Source organism: Globicephala melas, chromosome 14, assembly GCF_963455315.2.
Source record: "Globicephala melas chromosome 14, mGloMel1.2, whole genome shotgun sequence".
Taxonomy (NCBI): Eukaryota; Metazoa; Chordata; class Mammalia; order Artiodactyla; family Delphinidae; genus Globicephala; species Globicephala melas.
Window position 1 is genome coordinate 39283718 of NC_083327.1, and position 16138 is coordinate 39299855.

At 40.6% G+C, this 16138-nt stretch overlaps 1 protein-coding gene and 1 non-coding gene across 2 annotated transcripts in view; one reads left to right on the forward strand and one right to left on the reverse strand.

Moving 5' to 3' along the window:
• The window catches only part of LOC115866882 (uncharacterized), a 117233-nt gene that overhangs the window by 66313 nt on the left and 34782 nt on the right, over window positions 1-16138 (forward strand). The window contains exons 13-16 of the mRNA XM_060283504.1: window positions 4631-4752; window positions 13350-13504; window positions 14548-14702; window positions 14783-14928. The gene's annotated coding sequence lies outside the window, so the exon portion shown is untranslated. The remainder of the gene's footprint in view (window positions 1-4630; window positions 4753-13349; window positions 13505-14547; window positions 14703-14782; window positions 14929-16138) is intronic.
• TRNAE-UUC (transfer RNA glutamic acid (anticodon UUC)) lies at window positions 9175-9247 on the reverse strand. Its single transcript has one exon. It is a non-coding gene; the product is annotated as a tRNA-Glu (tRNA).

The window sequence follows — 16138 nt, forward strand, 5'->3', positions numbered from 1 at the left end:
AGCTGTTTTTTATCGTTAACTATATTGGAATCATTAAGTCAAGAACTGTTCAAACACATTGGCTTGTCTTGAATCCTTAAAGTAGCCATATTATGTGAAAGGCTCATAAAAATAGAGCTGGTGTGAATTTAGGTGGATTAAGAGACTCAGAAGCTGGGCATCAGCTGTGCCAGTTCCTGACATTTATACCAACTGCTAATTCTCTCCACAGCCACCAGAGGACACATTTTCAGGGTAATTTGAATTAGTGTTTAGAGCACTAAAAAAAGGCCAAAAATTCTGTGACAAGATGTGTCTGACACTGATTTTCTGTTTTGCACTTTCATTTGACCTAAAATACTGTTTTTAAAAGTATTTTAAGTCCAAGAAATAAAAAAAGACTGAGGTAAAAAATATAAACACAGTCCGGTTTGAGATTATTCACTTTTCTATTTTCTCCAATATTTGATGCCTACCGTCAGTGTGCACCACGTATTACTTTGCCTGAGAGTTGGCCCTTGACATACACAGGTGACATTTGACAGGCTAGGAAGACTTCTTAGACAAATACCAGCCCAGAGTTTAAATGGAAATGGGCCAGTTAGCAAACAGATAATAAATAGCAACTGTGAGGCAGAAAGATCACAGTCCTACCCCTACTGAGAAAGAATTCATAATAAAATTATGCAAAGGACCATCTGAGAGCTTTTCAAGGTGGAGGGCAAAGCTTGAAAAAGGCTTGTCAATTTAAAAAGAGCCACATTTTCCTTCTCAACAGCTAGGGTTGCCAGGTAAAATATGACAATATTGGGGACATACTGAAAAAGTATTGGTTGGTTATCAGCAATTCAAATTTAACTAGATGACCTGTATTTTTATTTGTTAAATCTGGTAATCCTACCAACAACAAAGTGATAGTGGCAATTTAGCACCAGCCTCTGCAACCTGGTATCACCAGATTGGAATCACCAGCAAGAACCCTTACCACAAACTTCCCCTGCCAAATAACCAAACAATAGGGCTTATTGTACAAAAACAGGTCAAGGCAATACAAATACTATAAACCAGCTCCTGGGATTGCCCTGGCCCAGCCAAAAAGGTTTAAATTCGTCCAGAATGATTTAGGGAAGTTATTGTTTCTTTTCTAATCTTCCCCTAGGCTATTGAGTGGCACCCTTCTTACCCCATCACTCCTTCGTTTCTGCTTTGTCTTCTGCTATTTAATAACTGAATGCTATTCTAGAGTAGAGCCCTGTGGATGGGATAAGGTCATTTAGATCACCCTGCTTGCTTCATTTTCCCTGGGGTTCACTTAAAGGCAAGGGAGCTGCACCTTCATTTCACACTCTGAGCTGTGTGAGTTTTTAACCTGTGGAGCACATTCTGTGTCCTAAGCTTTTAGCCTCTTCTGGTGTTATCCTTTTTATACTGAGGTTGACCCAAGGCCCTTTGAACCAATGTTTCCCAAAGGGCATCCTGCAAAACTGGATGCTAAATAAAGTGCCCCAGGCTCTCCCTGCTTGAGCCTTAGCATTGAAGCCCTCAGACACTGGACTTCTATTACTAAGGCAGTATTTGATTCCTAGTCTGCTATTGATTTTCAAGTGTTTACCTCCTTGGGAGCTTCAGGAGTTGTTATTGCAAGATGGAGACACTCCTGGCTTTTCCTGCCACTTGGTTCCTTTACTCCCCGCTGCACTGTTGCCACCTATATTCAAGTAGTGCTTACACCCTCTCAATTCTTTCTGGTCTTGCATTCTTAGCTATGGGCTCCACACAATGAAAGGGGCTCTTTATCTCCTTTTAGGAAATTCCGTAGTTTGTTAAGAAGTGAGCTGGCTTCCTGGCCTCAAACTACCAGGAAGACCAACACCCAAGGAAACAAAAAATGCTCTTTCTCTAATGCATCTCAGCGTGTGCTAGGCTGTCGGGTGGGTAGAAATTGCAGGCTCAACAATCCACTCCTTGCTGTCAATTAAATGCACACACTGGGCACACCTGTGTCTTTGGTGATACAGCTACCTTGAGAGCTGAGGCCTTTCAGAAGCGTGAAACCTCCATTAGAGGAGTGGGTCAGAGAAGACTGGGGAGGGACATGTTGAGCTGAAACTCTTGGGGGGAAGTTGGATTAGATCGGCAGAGGAAAGGGATCTGTTCTGTTGTGAGACCATTGGGAGTAAAAGTTCAGAAGCTTTCAGTTAGAGTTGATTTATCCATCAGGTAATATAGACGTGGTGTTTAGGATCTAAGAGCTTTTCAGGGACCATTGAAAATATGTGAGATCTGAGAGGAAAAAAAACATGCATTACTCGGAAATCCAAAAAGAAAATACAAAACAGTTATCAATAAATGCTTAACTGACATGTCCATAAAATGTTAAAACTTTAACTGAGCACTTGTAAACATCTCATTACATTTGAAAACAATTTATAGATCAGATTTTCTCACTTCATAAGAATTCTCAAGTACATACTACCCAGAAATCATAGCCAATCATTAATGAAATGTATTGCTCATAGCCAAATAATTTGAAAATTATAAATATCATTTAACATTTTTACAGAAAAAATTGATTGGGATGTGTTTTAATGTATTTGATATAATGTGGTTCAGAGTCTCCAAAAGTAAGTGAGTCTAAGGCCTATGAAAGTTTTTTATTTTTTAACATCTTTATTGGAGTATAATTGCTTTACAATGATGTGTTAGTTTCTGCTTTATAACAAAGTGAATCAGTTATACATATACATATGTTCCCATATCTCTTCCCTCTTGCATCTCCCTCCCTCCCACCCTCCCTCCTATGAAAGTTTTAAAACAACCCTAAGACAGTAATTACATTGTTCAGAACTACTTACATATTGGCCCTTAGGTCCCTGTTTGGGATTCCAGCCCAGTGATCTCTGAAGAGCTTTTTCTGATTAGCACCATGACTGATTACACACAAATAGAATTTACACAGAGAACAGAAATTCCTTAAGTGCATAAACAAATGTAAAAACAAAATAAAGAGCATCTCTTTCTGAATTCCCACGCTAAGAACCCTCTTCAATGGTTAGTGCATGGAAGCTTCCTTCGGCTTTTAGAAAAGACTTGTGAACTCCACTAAAACAGAAGCTCCCTCGATGCTCTTGAGAGTTCTGTACGTAGGCCTTTCCTAGTGAAGTCTGATCTGGGATAAATGCCTTTATAGCTAGAGGGCACTTTCATCCTCAGCTTGCCACTCTAACCCCCTCCCCCACCATTTCTACATAGGTGAAACTTCGGCAAACTGTTAAAGCGAAAGGGTCATAAATGGGACTGAGGATGTAGAAGAGGGGTGGAAGCCACCTGCTCACCTTTGGTGATAGAGTAAAATGGGGGAGGGAGAGTGGGTCTGTGGAAAAAGGTATTGGAGATAAATGGATTTGATGAAGTGACATTGAATGCACTGTCTCATTGGAGCTTATAATTATTAGATGTTATATTATTCATTATATTACCCCCCTTTATTTGTGGAGAGCAGAGGAAGAGGGGACAGCGGTGAAACGAGTGCTTTGTCCCTCACCCTCCCTAGCTTGGTCTGTGTTGCACTGGTGCGGCAGCTGCCCACCCTGGCCTGGTACCCAGAGGTTCAGAGCTGTCCCTTTCCTGTTGATGGTGGGGGTCTTTCCAAAGCATGGAATGGGTGGAGGCTCACCTCTCTCTGCTGGGCCCTGTTCCCTGACTGTCAACCTTATTTGAAACTTCTTGGCAATTACTCTGAAGCCTACCAGCGTGTGTTGGACCCAGAGGAGAGGTTTGCCTTAGCACAAGTGATCACTGACGTCATACACAGGTGCCCAAGGTTTGATCTCAGCTACCCTTACTTCATTAAGGCCTACCGAGAGGAATGCACCTGCCTGAGGCTTCACCTGCAGCTGGTGAGGGGCTTCCTTACGTGAGTATATTTGGGTTTTAGAAGATTCCATGTGAGAAGAGGATGAAAAACACAGGCCAGAACTGAGAATCGTGTTTTCCTTTCAGTCCCAGTCCAGAATCTGGGTTTTCTAGGGCAGCACGTACACGATGTTTATTTGTAAGCTTATTTGCATTGTTGAATTCCAAGCATGACTACAATCTTAAAGGGAGGTTTCCAATCCTAATTGCATTTAACAATACCAAAGAATTGACAACCTGTTTTCATTCAGTCACAGAGTTTATAGTGAAAGAAGGATGAAACCTACCCCCTTGTAAGACATTAAAGTGTAAAATTATATTTATTTTTTAAAAGGTTGCAATTATTTCTAGGACACTACAGGAAATGATCACAGTCTGTGTCCTCTGGGGAAAGGCTAGGAGATAACGATTGTTGCAGTACAGTTACCTTAGGCCTGCTTAGAATTTTTTCATTGTAGTCAATTATTTGACAGAAAGAAGTTTTCTTGTGCCTCTTAAGATCGCCTGAAGCTGGTTGCCTTTGCTTTCCCTGGCTGACCCTCGGCTCAGACTAAGACTAAAGACAAGCATGTCTCTGTGTGAGTGAATCCTTAAAACCCATGTCTGGGTGAAAATTAGCCAAATAATGAAGAGATGCAAAGGGCTGATGTTCTGTTCTTATCATGCCAAGGCTCATAACTCACATCCATGGGAAAGTTTGACTTTTCTAATTTTAACTTTTATGTGATATTTCTAGATAGAGTGTCAGTGGGAGTATGTCCAGAGGCTTTGGCGTGAAGGCCATCCAGATGCTAGCAATACATTTGGACTTCCCCTTAACATAATTTGCAAATAACTCATTTCCATCAACAATAGCTGGTAAGTTGGTGTTGTCTTTAGACATTTTACATTTAATTTCTGGATAATTTAAGGGCATGATGTTAAGCCTAATACTATTCTACAAAGCACCTCTCAAGTATTTGGAGCTGAGAGAAGTAAATATAAAAGTCACAGAAGAGGGATCCCTTTGCATACTCAATATCTATTTACTTTGTAAATAAAGAATAGGAGACTAGAATTTAGACTTATGCCACTGGGTGCAGAATCTTCATTCCCTTGAGGAGTCCTAAAAAACCCCGGTTGCTCTTGAAATGCTGTCGTAGGATTTATCAGAGGTGCCACACAAGCCAACATATGTGAAACACAGATGTGCTTTAAATTTCTCAAAAACGAATTTCCTTATTCTAGCAAGTGTCAACAAAAAGGTTTCTGCAGGCTTATCTTGTGATACCACCTCCACCCCTTTAAGGAGCAGATTAAATTTCCTGAGATCATTCAGAGAGAGTACATGAAGTCACCCCCTTGATATGTGGTATGATTCCCCCTCACCATTCCTTTCCAGGCTTCAGGGGTACAGAGGAACCAAGAAGCTGGTGACAGGCTCCAAGTTGGTCTGTGTAACCCAAGATCACAACCTCTCTGTTGCTCCAAATGGGTGGAGAAATTGTCCAGCTCCTTTCAACATTCATCAAATATTTTTGAGCATCTACATGTTCCAGGCAGTGTGCTAGGAGCTGAGGACACAGAATGAACAATGCAGGCATGGCCCTATGCTCCTGTGAAGTGTATAGTCTAGCAGTACAGGCAGACTTGCAGTAAGAGATTGCCACAATGGGCTGTGATGTCATCTTGGTCCATCATTTCATGGACAGGCATCCCATGGGTAGGGTGCCATGGGATTTCATAGCTGAGGTTCTAACCTTTTCTTTCTTTCTCTTGAGAAAGAACCCTGGGAGCTCCAGGCACAAGACTGCATTTTCTCCAAAGACCTTTCACAGGACTGATTTTTTAACTATAGTAAGTTTGAGACCACTTCTACTGTTCAGGAAGTGGTTTTTGACAGAACATGCTAGGACTATATGGATACTAAAACCTGTCAGAGTGTCTCAAAAGCAAATGATATTTACTTGATGAGATTCCTTTCCAGACTTAGGTTTGTATTTCCTAAGATCTAGGAGTAAGAAGAATCCCATTTGCATGGGTTTAAGAAGTATTTAGATATAGAAAGGCCCTTGACTTGACTGGTGCTATATCCTTTATTTCCAAAGCAATAACCCACAGAAAAGTGTTTTATTATCTCTGGCCTCATTCATTCATAAAATATAACATTTTTATGGCAAACATGAATGATTCCAGCAGTTGTGTACAGAACTTAAAAATCGTCTTCATCCATCATCATTTTGGGGGAAAAAAATGGATAAAGAATCGGGTGAAAAATAGAAATAGTCATGGAAAGTACTTGTTTAATATTTAGATACTTTTATATTAAGTTATTTTGTTTTCAAATATTTGGCTAAATATTGATTACTGAAATGTTGACAGGTTTGCCATATACAATCTTAGAATCCCTTTTTTCAATTTTATTGAGATATAATTGATGTACAGCACTGTATACATTTAAGGTGTACAGCATAATGATTTGACTTATAATGAATCTTATTCTTTTTGGCTTTTAGAGTAAACTATGTCTTCTAGTTTTAAAAAGGTTCACATTAAAGCAAAAAGCATGTTGTGTAACTTGATGGGCTCCCTGGACAGCCTCTGAGACCCCATTGAGCTTCCAATTTTTTATGATGCCCTGGATTATAAGAGTGTTTTATTGGTCTCAAAAAATATGAAATCCAAATACCTGTAGAAACATTAAGTTCTTCACTGTGTAAAATCGTCATTAATTGTTTCTCTTCATTAAGCCCAGCTTTGACAAACATTTACCTGCTGGAGTTCCACCCTTCCCTGGGCCTGGCTTTGCACATCCCCAGAGCCCTTGAGCACCTCCTCAGGGAGGCCTGCCACACCTGCAGGCCCACATCAGCCAGTGCCCTCACCTTGCTAGAGAGACACATGCTGCAGCTGGCCCTGGATGTGTGGCTCACTCCAGCCAAGCCCAAGTCCTGGTACGGCGCACAGCTCCAGAAAGACGTAGGTTCTCTGAAAGGCGTAGGTGGGTCCTTGGCAAAGAGAATGTTTCCTCCCAGATGTTACTACTTAGCTTTGTTTTTATGTTTGGCTCTATTCCCCTCTATCTGGCCAGGGACAGATCATAGTCCTAGGGCTTGACAACATTTTTATTTCTATTTTTTTTTCATTTTTGAAAAAGTTTCTAGTTTTCATTTTCAAAGTTTCTAGTTTATCAGGATGCTGCTACAGTTATAATTTAAAGGGAGATGTACTAGATATGGGGAAAATATTTTCTGGTTTATTATTTATATTTTTAAAATATCTTTTTAATTAAATTTTTTTCTTTCTAAGATTCTTCCTAAAATGTACTCTTTTGTCCTGAGCTGAGATCTGGTAGAGGAGAGACAGCACTGAGTGAGGAGTCAGTGACTTGGACTCAAGTTCAGTCCTGCATTAACTTGCTGTGTGACTCTGAGCCTTACTTTCCTATTTTTTAACATTATGTTTGTGTATTTGAGGGGAGGAGGGTAGAAGTGAGCTCAATGATCACTAAAGCCCCTTCCAGCTCTAACGCTCTGTGGTTCAAACTGTGGCCCAGTGCCTTACATGGTGTATGTAATTGGATTTTAATTTTTTTCTTTTTCTGTTAAGGCTATCACAGTTGAGCCTGGGTTTCTAATTTGACCTTACTTGCTATTAAGATGAAGGAACTTTCAGGCTTCCCTGGTGGCGCAGTGGTTGGGAGTCCGCCTGCCAATGCAGGGGACACGGGTTCGTGCCCCGGTCCGGGAAAATCCCACATGCCGCAGAGCGGCTGGGCCCGTGAACCATGGCCACTGAGCCTGCGCGTCTGGAGCCTGTGCCCCGCAGCGGGAGAGGCCACAACAGTGAGAGGCCCACGTACTGCTAAAAAAAAAAAAAAGATGAAGGAACTTTCAAGGACCCCAGCTGCCAAAAATATTTGTTCCACAAGTCTGCCTCAGCCTCCTATCTCCTCCTGCCCAAACTAAAGTTTTATTTTCTTTTAAATTAATGTTGAGTTGATCAAAAGTAAAATTTAGAATTGTAGCAAAAGAGGAAAACAGAAAATTACTCTAAATATAACAATTCAAATGCATTTGTAATCATTATTTTTCTGAATTCAAGTATTCTTCATATACATGTTTTACATAGTTCTTTCTAATCATATCCTTCATACACTATCTCCTGTTTTTCTCAGTTAACATCATATTATATATTCTTCTGTATTGCTAATAGTCTTTATACTCACTCACCTTTACGACCACATAATTCCCTTAAGTGGTGAATCATAACTTATCCAACCATCAATGGGCATTCAAGTAGTTTCCAATTTTTCATTATTATTAAAAGTGCTATAAGGTACATCTCCATGCTCACAGATTTTTCCGTATTTTGAATCAATTCCTTTGGATAGATCCCAGAAGTGGATTTGCTGAAGCAAAGTTTAAGTCTTTTGATTTATGCTGGCAGATCACTTTCCAGAAGAGTCATGCCACTGATAGTGTATGCCACTGATAGTGTATAAGAGTACCAGTTCTGCTATACCCTACAATGTTAGTTATAAGCATGTAATGTCTGTGCTAATATATACATACTATATATAAAGGTGGCATTACACTGCTGATTTTCTTTCCTTGCTATTTGTTGAGATTAAATATTCTTCCAAATGTCTTGTTACTAATTGTATTTTTTATGAATTTTCTGTTCTTTCCCTTAGTTTATTTATCTCTTGGAATCCTAATGTCATTCCTATCCACTTACATGGGCTCTTCTTTAAAAAAAAAAAACAAACTTTAACCCTTTTGTCCATCATATTTTCTGCAAATATTTTCCCCAATTTGTCTTTTTATTTTTTAACAGAAACTTATTTTCATGTAGTCAAATCTATTTGTCTTTTCTTTTGCAATTTCTTGTATCCTCCTAAATCCAGAAAGCAAAAATTCCTCCAGATGTTTCATATTTTATCTTATTTTATTCTAACTTCTTAAGGTTTTATCTTATTTCAAAAATATTTAACTCCTTTGAGTGTTCCACCTGGAGTGTGTGTGCATGTATGTGTGTGTATATGAGTGTGTGTGTGGTGTAAGGTATGGCTCAAAATAGAATTTTTCCCCAAATTACCAGCCATGTATCCTACTACCATTTATTGAGGATTATTTTCACATTGTATTATGGTAACAGATTTTTTTTCAAATGTATTTTTAGTCCTCTTATAAATCGTAGTGAATATATGGTGTACCTATCCAGTCTCTCATTGATCCCACACTTTATTTTATTTTATTTCATATTTTTGACCGCACTGCATGGCTTGCAGCATCTTAGTTCCCCAACCAGGGATTGAACCCAGGCCCTTGGCAGTGAAAGTGCCAAGTCCTAACCACTGGACCACCAGGGAATTCCCCACACAATTTTAATTGTTATTATTTTTGAAATGTGTTCAAATTGGGACCTAGAAATGATAAATATTCAGATTAATCTTTTGTATTGGGACAGAAAATGGGGCAGGTATTGCCCTCAGAAGACAAGCAGGAAATTAGTTTAATAAATCTCTTTATCACTTTGGAAGACTTCAATTGTCTAGAAATTGCATCTCTGAGTAGGCAAGGACTTTGGTAAATAAGTGGATCTACCCTTGGGAAGCCAAACCAGGAAAGGCAAACTAGGGGGTCTCCAAACTGGGTCCTTGCTGGGAGTGGTATATTAGAGGGTAGCAAAAATGCCAGAGCAGAGGAGGTGAGCAAGGCAGAAGGACATTAAAAGAGCAATGTGGTTATTTCACCAATCACCCAGGGCTGACTGAGTGGAGGAGCACTGCAGAGGCAGTTTGGTATACTGTAAAACTACAGCTTGGGGGCTTCCCTGGTGGCGCAGTGGTTGAGAGTCCGCCTGCCGATGCAGGGGACACAGGTTCGTGCCCCGGTCCGGGAAGATCCCACATGCCGCAGAGCGGCTGGGCCCGTGAACCATGCATGGCCGCTGAGCCTTCGCGTCCGGAGACTATGCTCCGCAACGGGAGAGGCCACAACAGTGAGAGGCCCGCGTACCGCAAAAAAAAAAAGAAAAAAAGTACAGCTTGAAACTAGGAAACCTAAGTTTATTCTTGGTACTGTTGTATGACCTTAGAAAATTTCAGTGTTGCTTCAGACCCCTCACTGGTAAAATGGAAATAATAGTATCTGTGATGCCTAAATCATAGGTATCTTGTGAAAATAAAAATGAGTTAATATATGTGAAAATACTTGAAATTTTTAAAACTTCAATTAGAGTTTATAAGAAATTATTAATATTATTATTATTGGCCACTAAAATACTTGAAATATATCAGATACTTCTATTTAGGTCATCTTTATCATTTCTCTCTTTATTTTGGCTTAAAACATTTATGATAATGGTAATAGCAAATACTCTGTACCAAGCACTTTTGCATATATTAACTCACTTAACCCTCTCAACAACCCTATGATACAGTTTTGATCTATCAGTTCCTATTAGGTGCTGTTATTATCCTTATCCCCACTTTGCAGATGAGGAAACTGAGAGACAGCTAAATTGAATAAGTTGCCGCAAATCTCACAGCTTATGAGTGTCAGAGCTAGGACTTGAGCCCAGGAACTCTGGATCCAAAGTCTATGCTGCCGAAGTATTTTTCTTAATATGTCAAATTTCTGTGTGTGTGTGTGTGTGTGTGTGTGTTTTAAAAAGTATTCTGTTTTCTTTCAGCTGTTTTCAGCTAAAGTGATGGGCGATCCCTTCCTCGTGGGGGAGATAGGCCTGCTTGCATTCAAGTCTGCAGCAGACGTAGGACAGAACCAAGGCCAAGATTCTCATATGCTGCTCCTACAGACATTTTCCAAACTTTTGGAACTCTTGACCCTCTGGCATAGACTGATAGAGATGAGTCTGGGGAGTGTACACTTAGCACGGTCAGTAGGGGGACTGAGGATCCAGATGGAGGATAACAGACTACGGGTCCCCCTACCTGCAAGCCTTGCCCCATCTGTGCCCCAAGAGTAGCCAGAGTGAGCTTTCTAAATGGCTGAAATGATGACCTCCCTTTCTCCCTCCCTCCATTGTTCATCCTCTCACTCAGGCCTCCCCACATGCCTCTCTGACCACTCAGCTAGGCTGGGTTCTCCTCCAAGCACCCGGGCTTCCTCTTCATTCAGCCATTGCCTTTTAATTAGATGCTTAATATTGGTTTGTTGGTTTTCCTGCTAGTGTAAGCTCCCTAGTATCCTATCAGGGGTATGAAGCCTGACCCTCACTGGGCACTCAGTGAATACTGATTGTATTTGCTCTCAAATATAATGAAGTTGAATAGCAGAGCAGAAGCAATGGAGGGCCTAAAGAAAGGAAAGAATGAGTCAGTGACAGCATCCAGGTCTGGCAGAGGTATGGAAGGTTCAGCAGGCAGGGGGAGAGAACACTTAGTGAGTTAGGTTTTAGGTATGAGCGTGAGATGATGGTAAGACATTTAAGTGAACATGTTCCCCAAACTGGAAAAACATGGAACTTGAAGATTTGTTGCAAACGTGTATGAGTTCTTTTGTGTTCTGTCCCCATGAGAGGCCCTGAAGACGCAAAGAGTCCAATCATCAACCATCAACCACTGTCTAGGGCCTAGTGTGGCCAGGGTCTGTACTGGGGACTTTACATGCACTAGTTCATGTACTCCTCAGAATATTCTTTTGATATGATAGCTTTATGATGTCCTTATGATATATTATGATATGATAGCTTACAAACATGTTACCAGCAGGAAGGTAGAGGCTCAGAAAAATTAAGTAATTTGCCTAAGATCAAATAACTAGAAAGTAGTAGAAGCAGAATTCAAACCATGAGCCCAGATATTATTAACTGCTATGATACTACCTCCTCATAATTTCTGATCCTTGTTCTCAGGGAGTTCACAATGTAAAAGTTCCCCCTAATAAAGTTTAGTATGATATTTTAGTCATATGAACAAAATACTATGGGAGCACAGGAAATAGTGTATTTCACTCTTTCTAAGTGAATCAGAGAAAGTTCCATAGAAAAGGGCCTAGGGATGATTGTGTAACTCCAAAATTCATATGTTCAAGCTCTAACCCCTAGTACCCCAGAATGTGACCTTATTTGGAGATAGGATCTTTACAGAGGTAGTCAAGTTAAAATGAAGTTATCAGAGTAGGCTCTTATCTAATATAACTGGTGTCCTTATAAGAAGAGGTAGTTTGGACACAGACATACCCAGAAGGAATACTGTGTGAAACCACAAGGACAAGATAGCCATCTATTAGCCGAGAAAGGCCTAGAACAGCTCCTTCACTCAAAACCCTCAGAAGGAACCAACCCTGCAACACTGATCTTGGACTTCTGTCCTCCAGAACTGAGACAAATTTCTGTTGTTTAAGCCCCCCAGTTTATGGTACTGTTTCACAGCAGCCTAGCAAACTAATACAGGTGCCATTTGAACGCAGCCTTAATGTACCAAATTCTCAAGATGAAGATGTGTGTTAGAATGGGGGTAAGAGAGGAAAGGAAGGCATTCTAGACACAGAAGCCTGAAATGCCAGAGCAACATCTGAATGGATCCTGGCTGCAAGCCATGGACACGTGAGAGTAGAGCTCAGAGTTGAAGCAGGACAGAGATGGGGGTCACAGGTTCTTACACAAGGGGGTGATGGTTAGGGCCTGGAGTTGGATGACAGACTCCCTAAGGAGGGCATGGAGAAGGTGAGAAGAGGATTAGGTTTAGAACACCAGGAAACAGGTGTTGAAAATAAAGAGGAGAAGCCGGAATGTAGCAGCAGCAATGGTGGCGGGACGGGGGCAGCAGTGCTTGGCTGCTCAGCCAGTGCCCTGGCATGGGGTGGGTGCAGCCCTTTGTGGTCCGCCAGAGCCACAACCGTGTCATCAACAGCCCGGGGGAACGTCTAGCAGGGGCTGTGCACATGCGACTGGCGCCACTGCCCTTCCGAGCCATCCGGGTGACCCACGTGGGGTCCTGCAGTGTCTCCAACAAGGTCAGTGACATGGCATGGGTGGTAGAGGAGGGCTATTTCAACAACCAAAAAGAGGAGAAGCCAGTGAAGACTGAGAGAGAGTAGTCAAGAGGCAGAAGCATGGAGATCCTGGATCCAGGAGAACAAAAATGTTCCTCAAGGAGGAGACAGGCCAACCATGAGGAGCTCTGAGAAAAAATGGTGAACCTCCTATTGAGGGCAATATTGGTGACCTCAGGAGGGCTCTGAAGATAGAAGCCAACTTGTAGGAAATGAGAGTTGAGGAAGTGCCCAAGCATATCTCCTCCGACCTTAACTACTGTCTTTAACTGTCAGAGCTTAGGGCAGACTCAAAACCCTTGTGACTCATTCACTTCACACCGGACTTGGCTTACTTTTGTTTTGACTTTTGCTTTTGTGCTTATTCAGATGGTTTGGTTTTCTTACCACTTACTTTCCTTTTAGGGGAAAATAATAGCAAATGTTCTTGGCTTTTTTTTTTTTCCCTTTTAGTCTTATAAGGACTTGGCATGTGAGATGGGTTTTGAAGAGTTCCATTTGTATCTGAGGCCTGTTCACTTTGAATTTGCATCACACGAAGACAAGGTGGTCCATCCACCTCCTGTCTTTATGATCGCTCTGCTGGAGGACAGTGACCACATAGATAGGTGAGCCTAGAGAGGGTCAAAGTAAAAATAATGTAACAGTAGAATGAGTGGCCAGTAAAAACTAATTTCTATCACCGCTGGCCATGCAAATGCAATTGCATTCTAAATTCTCTCCCTTATAATCTATCTGCCATGATGTCAATGTTTTTCTTTTCCTTTCTTTCTTTTTTTATTTTTTATACAACAGGTTTTTATTAGTTATCTGTTTTATACATATTAGTTTATATATGTCAATCCCAATCTCCCAATTCATCCCACCACCACCACCACCCCTGCCACTTTTCCCCCTTGGTGTCCATACATTTGTTTTCTACATCTGTGTCTCTATTTCTGCCCTGCAAACCGGTTCATCTGTACCATTTTTCTAGGTTCCACATATATGCGTTAATATACGATATTTGTTTTTCTCTGACTTACTTCACTCTGTATGATAGTCTCTAGATCTATCCATGTCTCTACAAATGACTCAATTTCGTTCCTTTTTATGGCTGAGTAATATTCCATTGTATATATGTACCACATCTTCTTTATCCATTCATCTGTCGATGGGCATTTAGATTGCTTCCATGACCTGGCTATTGTAAATAGTGCTGCAGTGAATATTGGGGTGCATGTATCTTTTTGAATTATGGTTTTCTCAGGGTATATGCCCAGCAGTGGGATTGCTGGGTCATATGGTAATTCTATTTTTAGTTCTTTAAGGAACCTCCATACTGTTCTCCATAGTGGCTGTATCAATTTACATTCCCACCAACAGTGCAAGAGGGTTCCCTTTTCTCCACACCCTCTTCAGCATTTGTTGTCTGTAGATTTTCTGATGATGCCCATTCTTACCGGTGTGAGGTGATACCTCATTGCAGTTTTGATTTGCATTTCTCTGTCACTCAGATGGACTTCTTTGCTTCTATATGTGTATGTGCAGGTTTGTATTTGTGTGTGTATGTTTTAAACACTAATCCAATCTTGGCAGTTTTACAAAAGCCTACCTTTGAGCATATATTTGCTAGTTAATCAGAGCCTACTCATCCTTTTCTGATAACTAGGGAAACCTGATGCTGTCCAGATACAGAGCAATTAGGCCTGGAGCCTGCCTTCATGGGATGAAACACTGCTTATGGACAGACCAAATTCAGGCTTGTGGCTGAGGAGCAAGGATCTCAACATATCCAGCAGTTTGATCCATACATTTACATGTTGAGTAAGTGGTGATCCCCACCCTCAACTTCACCTTTCTGTTATGAGAGAAATTCCTAATTACTTTCACATTTCTTCCGTTAGCTCTTGTTCCATCCGGGAGTGGAAAATATGCAAGTGACCCTTGCATGCCAAGCTACTCAGAAAAATGCTTTAATGGTGGCTGTCCAGCAGGCGTCCTTCTACCACACTCCCTGAGGGGCCCGTCATGCTGATGTCAAGGTCAACCTGTAAGATAGAGAAGCCTGAGGCGTGCTACCACTACCGCCAGCTACTGTCAGGCTGCCCCATTGTTTCCTCCCTCCCCCTTTCCCTCCCTCCTCCTTCCTCCACTCCTTCCTCCTTTCCTTCTTCCCATCCTCCCCTTTTCCCTCCTTGTCTTTCTCCCTTTTTTGACCATTTTTTCCCTATCTTTTTACCTTCTTTCCTTCCCTCTTCCCCTCCCTTCCTTCTTTCCTAATACAAACTGACATATGATCAAATTCTTACTGGGTCTCTTAATTTTCAGTGGTTTGCTGATAATTTTTCCATTGTATGTGACTCTATAATATTGACAAGCTAGAATCAACCAGCAGAAAATATCCTGTTCCTCCACCCCTACCCTTTGTGGATAAATGATTCCATTGTTTTCTGTTTTATCCTTCCTGTATTTCTTTTTGCAAAAGTAACCAGATACATTTGCCCTTCTTTTTTTCACAAAAGGTAACACAAAATATATTCTCTTTCTTTTCTGAATTTTTTAGTTGTTATTGATATAATTCACATAACATAAAATTCACTCCTTTAACGTATAATTCACAAGACCATGCAATCATCACCACTATCTAATTCCAGAACATTTTCCTCATTCTCAAAAGAAACCCTGTATCCATTAGCAGTCAATCCCCATTCCCCACTTTCCTCAGCTCCTAGCAACCAGGAATCCACTTTCTGTCTCTACAGATTTGCCTATTCTGGACATTTCATACAAATGGAATCATACAATATATGGCCTTTTATGTCTGAATTTTTTCACTTAGCGTAGTGTCTTCAAGCTTCATCCATGTCGTAGCATGTACCAGTACTTCGTTTTTGTTTTGTTTCGTTTTTTACTGATGAATAGTATTTTATTATATGTATATACCACGTTTTACTTATCCATTCATCAGTTGACAGACATTGGGTTGTTTTTACTTTTTAACTATTATGAATAATGCTGCCATGAACATTTATGTACAAGTTTTTGTAAGGACATATGTATGTTTTGAGTTTTGCTAACACTTTTTATTATCTCTCTTTTTTATTTTAGCCATCTAGTGAGGGTGAAATGATATCTCACTGTGGCTGTGATTTGTATTTTTCTAATTACTTATGACATTGAGCATCTTTTCATGTGCTTATTGGCTATTTGTATATCTTTGTTAAAGACATGTCAATTCAAATCCTTTGCCCTTTTATAAA